General features: G+C 36.5%; 1 protein-coding gene across 11 annotated transcripts in view; it reads left to right on the forward strand.

Annotated features, from left to right (window-relative positions):
• The first annotated feature begins 11,941 nt into the window (after positions 1–11,941).
• ptprfa (protein tyrosine phosphatase receptor type Fa) overlaps positions 11,942–15,937 on the forward strand; it is a 255,269-nt gene continuing 251,273 nt past the window's right edge. For 6 of the 11 annotated variants that reach the window (XM_089133721.1, XM_089133725.1, XM_089133722.1 and 3 more), the window contains exon 1: positions 11,942–12,292. The gene's annotated coding sequence lies outside the window, so the exon portion shown is untranslated. The remainder of the gene's footprint in view (positions 12,293–15,937) is intronic. The other 5 variants (XM_089133727.1, XM_089133728.1, XM_089133729.1 and 2 more) reach the window with 3 other exon arrangements.

Raw genomic sequence — 15,937 nt, forward strand, 5'->3', positions numbered from 1 at the left:
TAACTTTTTAAAAACGTGTGTCTAGATGCCTTTTTTCAACTGACTGTGACTTGCGTTCTGTGTGAAACATCCCTTACACTTCTTTATATTTGTCCTGACATTTTGCTATGGGTTTCTTCTCTCACAGAAATGCAGACAGCTGTCATGTGTCGAGTCAGACAGCATGTTCATGCGTTTGGACTGCAGACAGACAGTATGTGGAGCTTGACAGAAGCTTGTTTTCTTTTGACCTGTAATCATACCCATCATCCAGCAGTAAAGGATCTCTGTTATCTCCAGAGCCTTGCACGAGTTATCCAATCCGGGGCCATTAGTGCGCAGCCCTGCGCTACACGGCTTTGCATTCAAGAGATTAAAAATTAACCAGTTTGATATCTTTTTTCTATCATGCACCAGTTTGGATAGAGGGCGAAAGAGAAACTCCCAGTGCTCGGCCACACGACATGACGTCAGAAACCCGATCGGCCGAGGGAGCACTGGCGAGAGCGAACGAGCGAGGAGAAACGAGACGTGCAGATAATTATGATTATTAACTAAGTCAGTGAGGCAGAACCTATTTCTGAGCTGCTAAGAGCAAACAGAAAATAGCTCTGGAAGAAAAGTCTGAGGGAAATGATGCATTAGTGAGAGTCTGACAGGAGAGAAAATGGCCACAGTTTGATGTTATCGCCAGCAATAGGTTACAAATGACTCATGAACACACTAATGCTCATTGTCCTCACATGTAAACACATGAGATACATTTACTGTATATGACATTTAAAAAAAAACTTTTTTGGTGTGACCTGAGGTAGCCACTTAAGTTTTATTAAATAAAATATTTGACTTGATTAAAACCAGTTAACGGAGAACTCCGGCGTCTAATAAAACATCGGTACCTAGTCAAGCGTTCTCTGAGATTTGTTTTCATGATAATCGAATGTAAAGAGTTTTATCTCTAAAAATTGTTAACTAGGGTTGGGTATCGAGAATCGAGTATCGATTGGAACCGGGACTAACTTTTCTTTTTTCCCGGAATCGTTCAAAAGTTAAAATTTCGATTCCTAGTTTCAATATTCACAGTCCGCCGAGCGGAAGAAGAAACCGCTGAACAACACCAACGAAGAAGCGTCTACCGGAAGTGTTGGCATAACCGCGCGAGTCGAACATGAGTAGCTTACGTCAGCGGTCCAAAGTGTGGCTTCACTTTTCTAAAAATAACGAAATCTCGGCAAAATGCAAAATTTGTGACAAAAGGAGTATTTGTGACAGAAGGAGTATTTCCTTCAGAAAGACCGTTGGTTAGCAAGGTTAGCTAAACTTTTTTGACCCTGCCTCTTAAAAGAATCGGAATTGAGAATCCTTAGGAACCGGAATCGAAACAAGGAATCGGAATCAGAATCGTTCAAATTCAAACGATACCCAACCCTATTGTTAACGCTAGTATATGGGGGCATAGAATAAGTCAAAAGAAATTACTAGTTAATACCAATAACAAGGCTCAAAATAGCCCCACACTAACACAGTAACATAAGGAGGGTCCATACATGCAAAACCGAAGCATTGAGAAGTTGAACTTTGTAAGTGTACAGACCATTTAATAAGAAGATACTTTTTAAAGACAGTCCACTTTGTGTATACAGGCGGCGCCATCTTTGGAAAACAGTCTTGATAAGTCAAACCACGAACGTCGTGCTGAATAATCTGAACTCTATGAAGTTAAGCGAACTTCTGCATTTGTGGTTTGACTTGTCGTGAATGTTTTCAAAGATGGCTCCTGTTTGTATACACGAAGTGGGATGTCTTTATAAAGTATCTTCTAATTAAACGGTCTGTACACTTACAAAGTTCTCAATGCTTCGTTTTGCATGTATGGACCCTCATTATGTTACTGTGTTAGTGTGGGGCTATTTTGAGCCTTGTTAGTGGTATAAACTAGTGATTTCTTTTTACTTATTCTATGCCCCATATCGTAGCGTTATAACAGTTTTTAGAGATAAAACTCTTTACATTTGATTATCATGAAAACAAATCTCAGAGAACGATTGACTAGATTTTTATTAGACCAAATTTGACCAAATCTTTAATATAAATATCAACTTTAAAGGTGATATATGTATTTTTTTTAGCTGCCTCTATTGGTGATGTTTCAGTTTGCAACCATTTTTTACAAGAACACAAGAGTGATCACTCACGGTACACGGCCACACTGAGACTTTACACACACACACCGGAGAAAGCATCACACAACATGCTGGAAACTCGTGGAAACTCCCACTGTAACGTTACAATAATAGGCTACTGTTATCATCTTGACATTGAACTACCATATAACGTTAAATTTGCGGTGTTATCTAGCATAAGGCATTTCACTCACTATTTGTGTATCTTTCACAATCAGCAATGTCAACATGTTTTGGAAATTCCTTTTGTAAATTGTTTATTATTTGTGTGAATCCGTGCTGCTACTGCAAAATGACACGCTGTACTGTAGCTTTAAGTGCATGAAACAGCATCGCGAGGACAGTCATTTTTCAATGACAAAGACGACCAGAGGAGATTAAACGCTTTGGGACTCCTATTGCCGTGAAGGAACAGTGATTCCCAGACATCAGCTATTAAATAATCACAGAGTGCTACAGTAGTAGTTAGTTTATGCCCTCCAATGGCAATTTCATGTGAGATGACAGAGTTGATTTCATTTATGGGGTGATGTGAGGATTTGGGCACCAGGATGGCGTGACACTCAGCATAGTCTATAATTAATCTGTAGAAAAGAGACACAACATGTCAATCACACATCCTGAAATCCAGCTGTCAATCCCACAGCTGTTTGAGTGGAGAGGATCCACAGGATCCGTCATTTCATGAGCTGATGGGAAGCTTCATGTTCAATCATCAGGATAATTAATGTCCGTCTTATTTCTCTTACATTCCCCCCCCTCTCTCTCTCTGGGTGCCCACAAAGTATTTAAGCCACTTAAATATAGTTAAGCCACACTTAAAACATGATGTGAAATGTTCCTGTATTCACTCTTAGAAGGAAAGGTTCTATATAGAACCTTAAAAGGTTCTAAAGCGCTACATATTTGGAACCCCTAAAATGCAATGCATGTGAATGATCACAAAATTCAAGATATGGTGGTTAAAAAATGTAATTAATCAATATCACACGAAGAGTGCCATTTCAGTTTATATCCTCCAAAAATCTGATTAAATGTGATATTAAGCTACTACAACAGTTTAATAAATAATAATTTAATAACAACTAAAATGTTGCAGAATAATGTAATATATGAATGAATAATAGCCTTTAAAGAACCCTTGTGCCAAAAGTGTTCTTTCTTGTCATTATTGAACCTTTTTTTAGCATAAAATGTCCTTTGGAGTTGAGTAAAGAACCCTATGCTACACTGTTAGACCTTACCAGGTTTTTTACAGTAAAATACTGGCAACACTGTTGCCAGTAATTTACTGTAAAACTGCACTAAAACTCAAGTTAACTAAAAAATACAACTTATTAGTTTTAGTGCATTTTTACAGTAAATTACTGGCAACAGTGTTGCAAGTATTTTACTGTAAAAAACCTGGTAAGGTCTAACAGTGTACATATATAGAACTATTTTTTCTAAGAGTGTAGCTCAGACACTAAAGCACATGACTAGTGACAATGTCATGGGTTCGATTCCCAAGGAAAGCAAGACGTGATACAATGCTTACCTCGTAAGTCGCTTTTAAAAAAGTGTGCAAAAGTCAGAGACATTTAAAAAGCAGATTTGTACAAATTCGCCACTTTTATTTCACCCAAATGTCTATAGCACTGAGGAAGTTGTGCCATGTCAGATCTCGGTGAAGATGGCCAATAATTGCCTGTCTGCAACACTGTGTTTGTTTGTGTTTAGTGGAACATGTCTGTGGATAATGTGATTCTCTACACATGTTAGGAGAGCAGACTTCATACATCCACTGAAAATGACAAAACACCAGGTGGTGACGTTAGTTCCACTTGCTTTGATGTTTTGATATTCATACATTTTTAAATGTGGCTTGAGAGTCCAAATACGGTAATTTAACGGTAAAAGACTACAGTGAAAAACTATTAATTGGTTAACAGAACCTTTACTTACTATATACGGTAAATAACTGTGATAGATCTCATCTAGTAGCTGTGATAGATCTGGGTAATTTAATGTAATTTTGCTGTAAAATACCGTTAATTTTACAGTTTTTAAAGTGAAAATGAACAACTCATTGTATAATTTACAGTGAAAAAAATGTAAAATTGACATTCCCCCAATTCCCTGCGTGACACTTCGCATTTGGTGAATATTTGTTGAAATAACTGTTTGTTTAGTTTTTTTCTAATCAGTTATGTACGTTAGGGTTTTATGTGATATTTAGTGTTTTTAAATTAATTTTTATTGCCTTTTTAAAATTTCATGTGTGTTACCATGATGGTGTTTAATGTTTGAGTGAATGACTGGTAGTCCCTCGTGTCAGACTCAAGCGCAGAGGGGAGCGTGCTTTTGCTGTGGCAGGGCCCCGTCTGTGGAACACCCTGCCCCTAGAGATTCGAACGGCCCCAAACCTGTCTATTTTTAAATCTTTGGTGAAAACCCACCTTTTCTCTTTAGCATACTGATCTCCTTTTAAGTATTTTATTAGGTTTTAACTGGGTCCCTGACAAGGCTATTTGTAGCTTTGCTGCCTTTTATGTTTTTTTGTTGTTGTTGTTTTGTTTTTAATTCTGTGTTCTGTAAAGCACTTTGGTCTGTCTGAGCGGCTGTTTAAATGTGCTATATAAATAAATGAACTTGAACTATATCATGTGATGAGCTCTGATATATTATGGATATTAATCACTGCTGTGATTGATTGTTGGTTGTCAGTGTATTACAATGGTACAAAACAGATATTATTACTTCAATTGGATGATAATTTAACATTATATCAGATAATGAAATACGGTTTATTTCGGTAAATTTTAAGTTTGTTTGTTTTAAGTCTGTTAAACCGGTAACACTTTACAATAAGGTTAATTAGTTAACTGCATTAGTTAACATTAACTAAGAATGAACAATACTTCTACAGCGTTTGTTAATCTTTGTTAATGTTAATTTCAACATTTACTAATACTTTATTAAAATCTTGTTAACATTAGTTAATGCACTGTGAACTAACATGAACAAACAATGAACAGCTGGATTATTAACTAACATTAACAAAGATTAACAAAAACGGTAACAAATGTATTACTCATGGTTAGTTAATACATTAACTAATGTTTAATAAATTAACCTTATTGTAAAGTGTTACCGTTAAACCTTGCTACCGTAAAGTCTTGCTACCGTATTTTATACGGTAAATTTCTGGCAACCCTGCAGCTGCCGGTGTTTTACAGCTCTTTATTTAGTCAAAAGATGAGGCAGTATGAGCAAATACTGTGTGGTGTTTCACACCCATATCACCCTGAGAAGAGCATTTTCCCCTTCAGTGACTTCTCTGGCGTTCTTTAGCCACTCTGTTTCTTTAAACTTCAATTTAGCCTGAGTTCATTTCAAATTTGCTCATTTGAATGGTTCAAGAAGCTTGTTTGCCTTGAAGCTCTGCCTCCTCTGTCCCTCTATTACTCTTTCTGTCACTCGCTCATCAACACATAATCCTTTAAGAAATCAACAGAACTTATTGGCTTGAGGTTTAAAAAATTATTTATTACTTTTTTTTTTTATTAAATCTCATGAGAACATGTCCCAGTCTCATTTTTTATAAAAATGATAAATAAATAAAAAATATGAATAATACTGCTAATAAATATTATTATTATGATTGTCATTATTATAAGATAAACTAAAATATAATAAATATTATTATTATACTAGCACTTAATTTCAGTAGAAAACACTATAATAAAAATGACCAAAATCATAAAGGCAGTATAACAGATTCTATTGAATTCTGTAGAATTTTGGGGGAAATGTTTGAATGAATTTCACAAAAAAACATGTCCCAGTCATATTTATAATAATAACAATTGTTATTATTATTGGTATGCTTGTTATTACCATTAATATTATAATAAAAATAACATTTTATCAAAGTTGTTTACTGTTTTTGAATAGAACATACTGTAATAAAATTATTAAAACCAACATAAAGGCAGTATAACAGATGAATAAATACTTTACAATTTAAATAATTCTGTATTTTAATAGAAAATTTAACTAAAACCAACATAAAGACAGTATAACAGATTCTACCATGAATAAGCACTTCACAATTTATTTTAATTTAGTCTGGGTGTCATTAATCATCCTGAAACTGTTACAATGCAATATATATATATATATATATATATATATATATATATATATATATATATATATATATATATATATATATATTTGTAAAGCATAATATAATTCTTATTTCTTTCTTAATTTTTTGAAATATGACCTGGACACTGTCACTGACAAGTTTTGTGTTTAGCAGTCACAGTTCTCAATGTCTGAGCTTCATGTGATTTGCATATTAAATAAAAATGCTCCATTGAAAATAATTTGTTTTTATATAACATTCATCAACCTCAGAACCATAAGAACTGAATCTGCCTTTATAGCCGACGAGACTTCAAATTTAATAAAGGCATGAAAGAGCGGGTGGCCAATCCCTTTACTGGCTTTGAAGACTCTTGAGCGCTAATGAAAGTCTGGCAGCCCTGATGAGATTAGTGGGTGTGTTGCTGGCTTTAATTGAATTGTTGACCCCACCCATGCCCGTGTGCAGGTATTAAGTAATTGAGGAGCTTGATCTGGAGGTCAAAGGGCGCATCCGGCTGAGAGAGTCAGACTCGGTCCCTAAGGGCTCGTCATGGATGACGGCGAGCTGTTGTTGCATTGTTTGCCATCTGTACGGTGCGGTGAGCTCATAGCGGACCCTGAATAATCAGCCTTATTAGAAAGAGGACCTGACCCTCCTGCTTTCAGGCACACAACCAGTGCAATCCATTAGTGTGTGGAAACCCAAACGAGAAATACCATGCAAGGCATAATAACCGAAACGCTATGTATTATGAACAAGTTTTGTGTTTTATAGTACGTACTGCTAAATACAAAGTCCCAGAGGCTTTTCTCTAGTCATTTTCATTGCATTGCCAGTGAAAGGATACACTTGCATATAAACAGTCAATGCATTCACATCTCGATTTGTGATTGATTATGACATTTGGCTTGTGTTTTGCAGGCTATGTTCTTCAACACCTACATTTTCTTGCCGCAACTTTCACTCAATGTTTGTTTTTGGGGAGTCTTAGTACTCCTGTTGTTGACAATGACAACTCTGAGGATAAATAAGGGTGACTAAAATAGATGACAGTTAGAACATGTCACACGATTATGATTTCCAACAGGATCGCATGGCAACGTACAATCCGAGAAGTCGTGCACTATAAATATGCACAGTATTATTATACTATACTATCTTAGAGCTGACAGAATATAGAATAAATGCCTAATTTCCTATATAGTGCCTTGACAAATGTACTTGTCCCAAAAACATCCACAGTAATTGCATTGCAATGTCTCATTATCAGAACAATGTTACTGCCATTTACTTGACTGAGTTTGCTTATACTGTTGTGGCATTTACATATTTAGATATTCGCTTATTTTGGAGTAGAGCGTCGAGAATGTTTATTTGATTATTTTCAGAGCTGGCCTATTTGTCTGCATCAGCCCACTCTGGGGAACTGAGCTTCTGGGAGATTCAGATGAGCCATTCAGTGTTTCCTTATCTCTTTCCCATGCGGAAGCCTTGGATAAAAGATTTATGTCCTATAGGGCCTAAGCCATCGGGCCCCCCCTCTGTATTTTTGGTTGTTTTTGTCTTGAAACCAAGGAAAGGAAATCATTTTTATTGAATGAAGTATTAAAAATCAATCTGTAATATCACAGCTCACTGCCAAAAATATTATCCTTTGTACCAATCTGAAATGCTTGAGAGGTTGTAAATTTCTGCTTATTTTGAAATGCTTGAGAGGGTGTTAATTTAAGAAAAGAAATGTTTCCTCGACTGCCGAAAGTGGAGATCAGGTGTGTGTGTGTGTGTGTGCACGGTAAACCGGATTGAACGCGATCACATTGCACATGCAAAAAGAGAATATGAGAAAATCCTATTCAAGGACTTGTGAATGCACATAAATCTTTTTGGGTAAAATTAATTATGTGATTGCAAATTAACTTACGCCATTTGACTTTAATCTTTAATAAACGTATTCTAAATAGGATTATGGGTGGGTCTGTACATTTTAATGAGCGATTGAATAACGTAATCTGGTTTGAGTTCAATGCAAGGCTTATTGTAGAAATCAATACAGCGTCTTCTGGCACCCTGCAATAGAAATGGCATGTGTTTGTAATATTACGCCAGTAATAAGTACTATTGTAGCACAAGTGCCAAAATACTGAATACTACTAAATAACTCGGATAATGGAATATCTTATGTATACTGTACATAATTATAAGATTGATTGTCTTATTTTGTGTGTGCGTGCATACATGTTGAAGTGTCAACCTGAAACTTATTTGGCTGTATGTTGGAAAAGACCCTGATACTTTGTGATAATTTTCACAAACGACATTAGAAACATTACATCAATTATTAGTTATCCTTAGCTATAGAGCTTATGTAGCCCCGCCCCTTTTTAGCGCTGCGCTCGTTGTCTTTAACGGCTCGTTTTAAAATCTTCCCGAATTGTGACAACAGATTACAAGCAATATTATTAATTAAATTTAACAAATTAGAACTAAATAACAATTAATCAAATTTAATTTCTTAAAAGTTAGCCAATTAAAAATGAGTAAAATTTACAACAAAAATAAACAAAAATATCTGAATAACAGATAGAAGGCAAAGATGAAAGAAGAACTCTTATATTGCCAATATTGAAGACACATGATGTTAACAGAATCACTAAAGGAGAAAACCATCATTTTAAGTCACCATTGTGGTGATCAGTGTTTGTTTTAGTTGGCCTCTTGACCCTTAAGTCATTCACTTCAAGTTTTGTTTGGCTGATATACCTGAGTTATAACAGTCAGATGAACAAATAGAAACGGTTGTATCTGATGCTGTTGGTTATGTTTTAACATAATATTTTTTTCACAATCATTTGACTGGTTGACTTTTAAGGAATTAATTGGATTAATTATTACTCAATTCTAATGTGTTAAATTCAATTAATAATATTGCTTGCAATCTGTTGCCACAATTTTATTGCTTAGATATAGCATTTTCATTTTTACAGAGTACTGACATTTGTTAAGGCATCAGCTTTAAACATTACAATCCTCATGATAACTTTCAATAACATTACATCAAGTAAATCCACTTCAAAAGCGAATTACTGGACAGCAATGCCACAAAACGGACATTCAAAGACAATATTCTAGAGATGGCAACGCACTTGTTTCTCTGGTGCATAAGGTATTAAGAAAAATGTTTCTAAACAGTACCAAATTATTATTATGGTTTCATAAAGAACCATGCATTGAAAATGCTATAGCAACCCGATTACACTAAATGCGTCTCTATAGCACGCAGTGCGTTTATCGTGCAATTTATGCGCGAAAATGAGTTTTTACATGCATAGGATACGCATGGGTTGGTTAGGGTAGGTTTAGTAGTGGTGTGGGGTGCGTGTGCATTACATACTAATGAAATGCGTATCAAATGCAAGCGAAAACTGCAATGCGTCTCATAGGCACAGTTGAAATAGTTGAAATAAAGTCGTTATTTTTGTTTTTGCGCACAAAAAGTGTTCTCGTCGTTTGATAAAGTTAAGATTGAGCCACTGTAGTCACTCGGACTATTTTAACGATGTCTTTAATAACTTTTCGAGGCCGGCAAGTTTCAATCCCCCATGCAAGAAGCCTATGAACTAGTATGGAGGAGTGATCCAGCTCTCAGATTTCATCAAAAATATCTTAATTTGTGTTCCGAAGATGAACGAAGGTCTTGCGGGGTTTTTCGGTGAACTATCCCTTTAAAATTTATAATACAAAATTTGTATCGCTTTGGCATAGCTACGCGAACCGGTGAGGGAGGGGAGGGAGTTGACTCTTCAGGACTGCGTTGTCGTCACGTCCAAGAAGATCAGATCTGGATATGGCCTGGATCTGGCAACCCGATCTCACGGGAATTAGGTCGTATGAATTAGTACGAATTAGTCACTTTTTAATCACTCGTCTCGTACAAATTCGTCGTGAGATAGGGATCTGGCGGACTGCGGATCCATTAAAGTAACAGGTTACATTGTTACGCCAGTAGGTGGCGACAAGTGACTTTCTTTGTAAGTGAATCATTGACTAATTTGTTCAAAAACACTGATTCATTCAGGAACTGGTAATTCTGCTTTGCCTGCAATCTGAACTATTTTTGTTTGCTGAGCAAACACTGAAGTCAATAGGCTACAGGCTACATAGGGCTTGATGTAAACACCCACTAGATGTGGGTTCACAGTAAAGTGTGATGCTTTATTTACATGCGTTCAGGTTATGTGTTTCTTACAACATCTCAGAGGAAGTTCACAGTAAATGCTGCTCCAGACAAACTCAGTGTCTGCATGTACTGTTTGTTTGGGTTTCCAATAACGTGCATTTTAAAACCATGTAAAGTCTGACGGGCTGTCATAGCGAAGTCTTGCACTGTTATCATTAACGCGTCTCAGCAGCTCCGTAAACAAACTCCATCTTTGGATTGCATATAATGTTCATTATGGGAACACATGCCATTTTACCAGATTTAGGATAAACCATTAAAAAACCTAGAGGGAGAATACACCAATATGTTTCTAAATATGTGAAAAGTTTAAAATTTAATATTAAGCCAAATATTAAAGATTAAGTAGACATTTGATTTTATTTTTAAATTATAACGGCTGTAGCATTTCTATCGTAAAGAATTGGCCCAATATGTGGAATAAGTGGACATTTGATGATGTTGTAAAGTGTAACAACATCACCAGACTGTTGTCACCCTCTGCGGGCATTTGTTACCAATGAACATAAGATGGTTGTGTATGTATTTTAACAACAGTATTGTGAATAAAAGCAAATGATTACTTGCTTTTGATGCTTCATTTATTTGAAATAATAATTATTGTTGCTTCTGATGCTTCATTGTTATTATTACGTATTTTCAGTGTATTGTTTGTTACTTGTTAAGTATTTTTAAGTGTATTGAAGACTGTTCAGTTGAAGACTGTTCAACTGATTACTCATTACCAAAATATGGCTAATCATTAGTGACTCCTAAATTAGTTATTTTAAAATGTGTTTTGCATTTTGTGCCTTTCAGTTGAATAAAATACTATTTCCATTCATATATTTTGTCATTGAAGATTTCTTAAAATGAGCAAGTGTATCGTCACACCCCTATAATTTCTCATAATTTCCCAACAAATTTATGGCTAGTGAAAATGCTGAGTGGCTAGTAACTATGGGAAACCAAACCACTAACCCAAAAAAAAAAAAGTTTGTCAATCGCTGAATTATGGCTTGACATAGCCTATAGATATTTTAGCGTACGATATAGATTTTCCATATTTTTCTTCTCCGCCAGTATAAAAAACCGTTCCAACATCCATCAAGCTTTACATGCCAGAAAGCAAGGAGACCAAAAAACAATACCTTAGCAAACACTCAGAAACTTGTGAGGGGTCCATATTTTTGTCTGAAAACAAGGACATGCCAGCAAACAAAGCGCACGAGCAGTTTCTCTTGACATCGCTCTTTTTTATCAGGTAGAAATGATGACACAGTTTCTTGGGATGCCCTAGAAAACGATGTAAAACATGAAAAACGCCCACACACGCGAATACTGTACAGGACGCTTCCGGTGTCCGGTGTGGAGAATGAAGAGCATCAGTGCGCGCGCAAGCGCGCGTGTGTGTGTGTGAGCGCGCGACAGACTGAGCGCAAATCTAGAGCTCGCGAGGGGAGCGCGAAACCTGTCCGCACAGTGCGCGAGGAGAAGAGAGCTCCACTATGAAAGCCGGTCCCGAAAATACTCCTATTATTCTATGAAAAAGGACCTTTTTACAGGCAGAACACGTTTCTGGAGGATATATTATATTTGAATTTTCTTCTCTGTGCACGCGCAAGGTGTCTGTGAAGAAGAAAAATCGGGATTTGAGTCGGGGGCTGCTGAACTGAGGAGGATTTTATCCTGTTTCACTTCTAAGGTGAAAATAGTCTCGGCTGATGCCAACGACGAGAGAAAACACAAAAACGACACTAACCAATGAGGCACTGAAGAGTAAGTTGAGCTTATTAAAAGCTTTTCTGTTACCGTTCAAATGTGTTGTAATGTTTTTCATTTTGATTTGGGAAGCAGTTGTTGTTCGACCTGTCAGTTGTCAGGTGACATTCATCGGAACCTAATTTGGCCAATCTTTCTTTCTCTCTTTTTATTTAGAGATGACATTCGATTAATATTTGATTAACATACATTAATATCTATAGTTTGAGACCTGCAGTCACTCTTATGGCTTGTCAGTTTGGTTTTGTAAGCTCGTCTCGTGATCAGATATCACTTGGTGGCACATGTCAAATCTTTAACTTTAAGATGTTTAGGCTATGTATTAGGCTATGTAAAAAAAAGAGGTCCAAATCAGTTCGGAGACGTTGAATTAGGCTATATTATAATGCGTACAAAAGATATGGACAAACCCAAGCGTTGGGTTTAAACATTTACGTAATATAAAATGTAAACCAAAGGTTGGGTTTGTCCATATTAAACATGGGTTGAAATAACCCAGCATATTTTTTAGTGTCTTGAAGCTGCTTATACCGTGTTAAGGACGTAATAGAAATGAAGTAGACTACCCTAGGCTATACATGTGATTGCGTGATTATTTTTCTGATTGATTGTTATCCGGATTGCTCTTATTGTTAATTATATGAAAGTGTAAAACGTGTTCCACATAATGTAAAGTGTTGCCATGGTGTGTTGGTTATGTGATGAGCTGTCAGTTTGTGTAACGTTAGTCTGGATGAGAGAAACTGGAGGAGCTGCAGCACTGAGTCATGGGCAGGTCCATCTCTTCGTCTCAAATCATGATCTTCTCGCAAAGGACAACATTTTCATGTCAGAGACAGACAGTTTTTGAAGTATGATGATTATGTTAATACTAGTTTCACTGGACTGATAATCGGAGGGGCATGCAGATCAACCCAAATCTCCTGTGTGATAGGCTACTATAAACCGTGTCTGTAGAAATAATAGACGATAACTAATTATCATCTACATGCGTTATAAGCTTGTAGCTGAAAAGAAATGATCAGGATAGAGGGATGTTTGCAGGGATGACATTTATAATGTTCCCTTTTATTTCGAGATTTTAGTAGTGTGATTCAGTAAGCCTACATGTGCATCTTTATTTTTGGAAAACGCACTTTTGATATCCTGTATTTGATATCCTGTATCATGTATTCCAATAATAGATAGCAAGAGCAATATAGAAAGATGCAGGTTTATTCTTGTAGAGAGAGGGAGGGAGGGAGGGGGGGGGGTATATTCATGACAATGGCAGAAATTATCCTTTTTAAAGGTTTTTTTTTCTAATATAAGAAGTGGGTTTGTGGTTTTGCTCTAACATCATAATAAACATAGGCTACTAATGCGGAGGGGTTGTCTCATCGTAAGCAGATATCCATTTTAAAACGCAATCAATTGCCTTTATTGTTACGATTACTGTATGTTATGAACGATTAAACTGTCCCGTTGTTACAAGCTATATTTCTACCAGATTTGACCCCTAAATGTCTGCTTTTGTTGATTTATGAGAAGAAAAAAAAAGATCATTTAAATGTTAAAATTAGTAGCTAACCTTACAAAATCTTTTACAGTTTACTTCACAAAAAGTAGACTTGTTCTAACAATCCAGCATTGGATGTCTTTACTTTATTATTATGATTTTAGAATTAAATAGGCCTTTTTAGTGTTTATCATTGATGCGCGCCAGGCCTGAACATCTGTTTTGAACCTCTGGCCTAAGTTGATGATTTCCAACACTGGGTGGAGATGTGGAGGCCTCCCTCTGTACAAATGCAGAGAAAACACAGATTCAGCTAATTAGATGTTGGAGCTGCTATCCAGACAGCATCTCTCTTGCTCTTTCTCTCTTTTAGCAGCTCTGCCCATGCTCTTTTAGGCTCTCCATGCTGATAAATGATGTGTAATTTCAGTAATGAGTGGGAGTGTAAACATATGTGGAGAGAGGTAATTCCCCCCTCCACCTTTATTTTATGATGTACCGCAGTTTCTCCACACCAAGACACAGTGATTCAGCAGGTAAACCCCCTCACAGTATACTGGCAAGTGCAGCTGCGCACTGAACATCTATCTCTCTAGTATGAGATATGACTTGGATGACATATCGTGAGGTCAGTGTTCGTGCAGATTGAAAACATGAGTGACAGGGCTGGTGGCGTACACATCTCACGCTCTGTATCTCCTGAGCACATGTCATGAGCTTGTTAACCATCATATGGAATAACTGTTCATGAGGAAAGGACTAGAAGACCCTCAGCGCATCGTAAAGTGTGTAGATTGACCAGTCGTGGTGCTCACATTCATTCCAGCCTGTGCACTATAACAGAGCGGCTAGGGTTTTCAATTACCATTGCTTTCGTTTGTTGTTCGACCAGAGTCTGGAAGGCAGTCCTTTTGTTTCATCCCAGCATAGATCAAGGGCCAGACTCAATCAGTCGGACTTATAGACAGACACAATAGTCACATGCTGCTACAAAACAAGCAGAGGGCCGCAATCTGTAACAAGTAAATCAATCTGTAATGTATGGGCCATTCACATCTTATGCCCGTTTCACAATGCGCGCAGCAGTAAAGCAACATTAGCTTGAGCCATTAGGTCAATAAATCCAAAACGATTTGTTTTGTAGGCTATATGATGAACCCTAAACGTTGCAATCCAATTCACATAAAAGTTCACATGTAAAACTCCAGAAATGCCATGTTCTCCACCGCTATAATGAAGCTTTTTACCTGGAGGACATATCTAAAAAAAAGCTGACATTTATGTCAGAAGAGCTGTTTTAGCATATATTTTGTAAAAATTCAGTCCACAGACCAGTTTGTAAAAGATAAGACATACGCACTTTCGTAGTAAGTTAAACAAATGCAAACATATGCACCAAGGCACTGCACATTTTGTAACCTATAATGCGTTATAAATGATTCGCATGACACGAGAGAATAGCACAGCATGTATTCGCTTTCTGTCATTCTCCACACTAATGCAACGCTCGGGGAAACCCTAAACATGGGTCTTAAAGTACCAGACCATCCCACAAGGTATTTTTAATTTCTAATTGCTTAATTTTTTGTTTAATTAATTGCTTAATCTTTTTTAATTTGGGTGCATAAATGTGGATTTTGAGAATTTTTACTTGAAAGTTACTTGATTGAGCTTCCATTTAATTGTACTTATTAGAGCCCGACTGATAAAGGATTTTGAAGGCCGATACCGATACAAATATTTTGGGGTTTTAAAATTCGATATTCCGATATATCGGCCGATATTTTTTATTATTATTAAATATTGTTGGATTTCACACATGTGTAAAAGAAAAGCTAACTTTTCTGCACAAGATACGTTTGATACTTTTTTCTCTATGTCTAAATGACACAAAATGATTACTGCAAAGAGTCCAGTTGTTTCTGTGAATTGCAGCGATCCATTTGCTCCTCTTTCTATCGCAGTCTGTAAAAGTATACCTCTGATTTTTCAAGTCAAATCTAGTTGTACAGTCAATCTCAAAGCTCTTTCTCACTTTATATGTGTTGTGTTTGTTTTTCACAGCATTCACGATGATAACAAATACAGCCGCTAAGTCTTTTTGCACTCACTGTGAGGAACTGCAGGCCGACGGTGACGTCACA

The sequence above is a fragment of the Pimephales promelas genome, chromosome 8, assembly GCF_988280905.1.
Source record: "Pimephales promelas chromosome 8, fPimPro1.hap1.1, whole genome shotgun sequence".
NCBI lineage: Eukaryota > Metazoa > Chordata > Actinopteri > Cypriniformes > Leuciscidae > Pimephales > Pimephales promelas.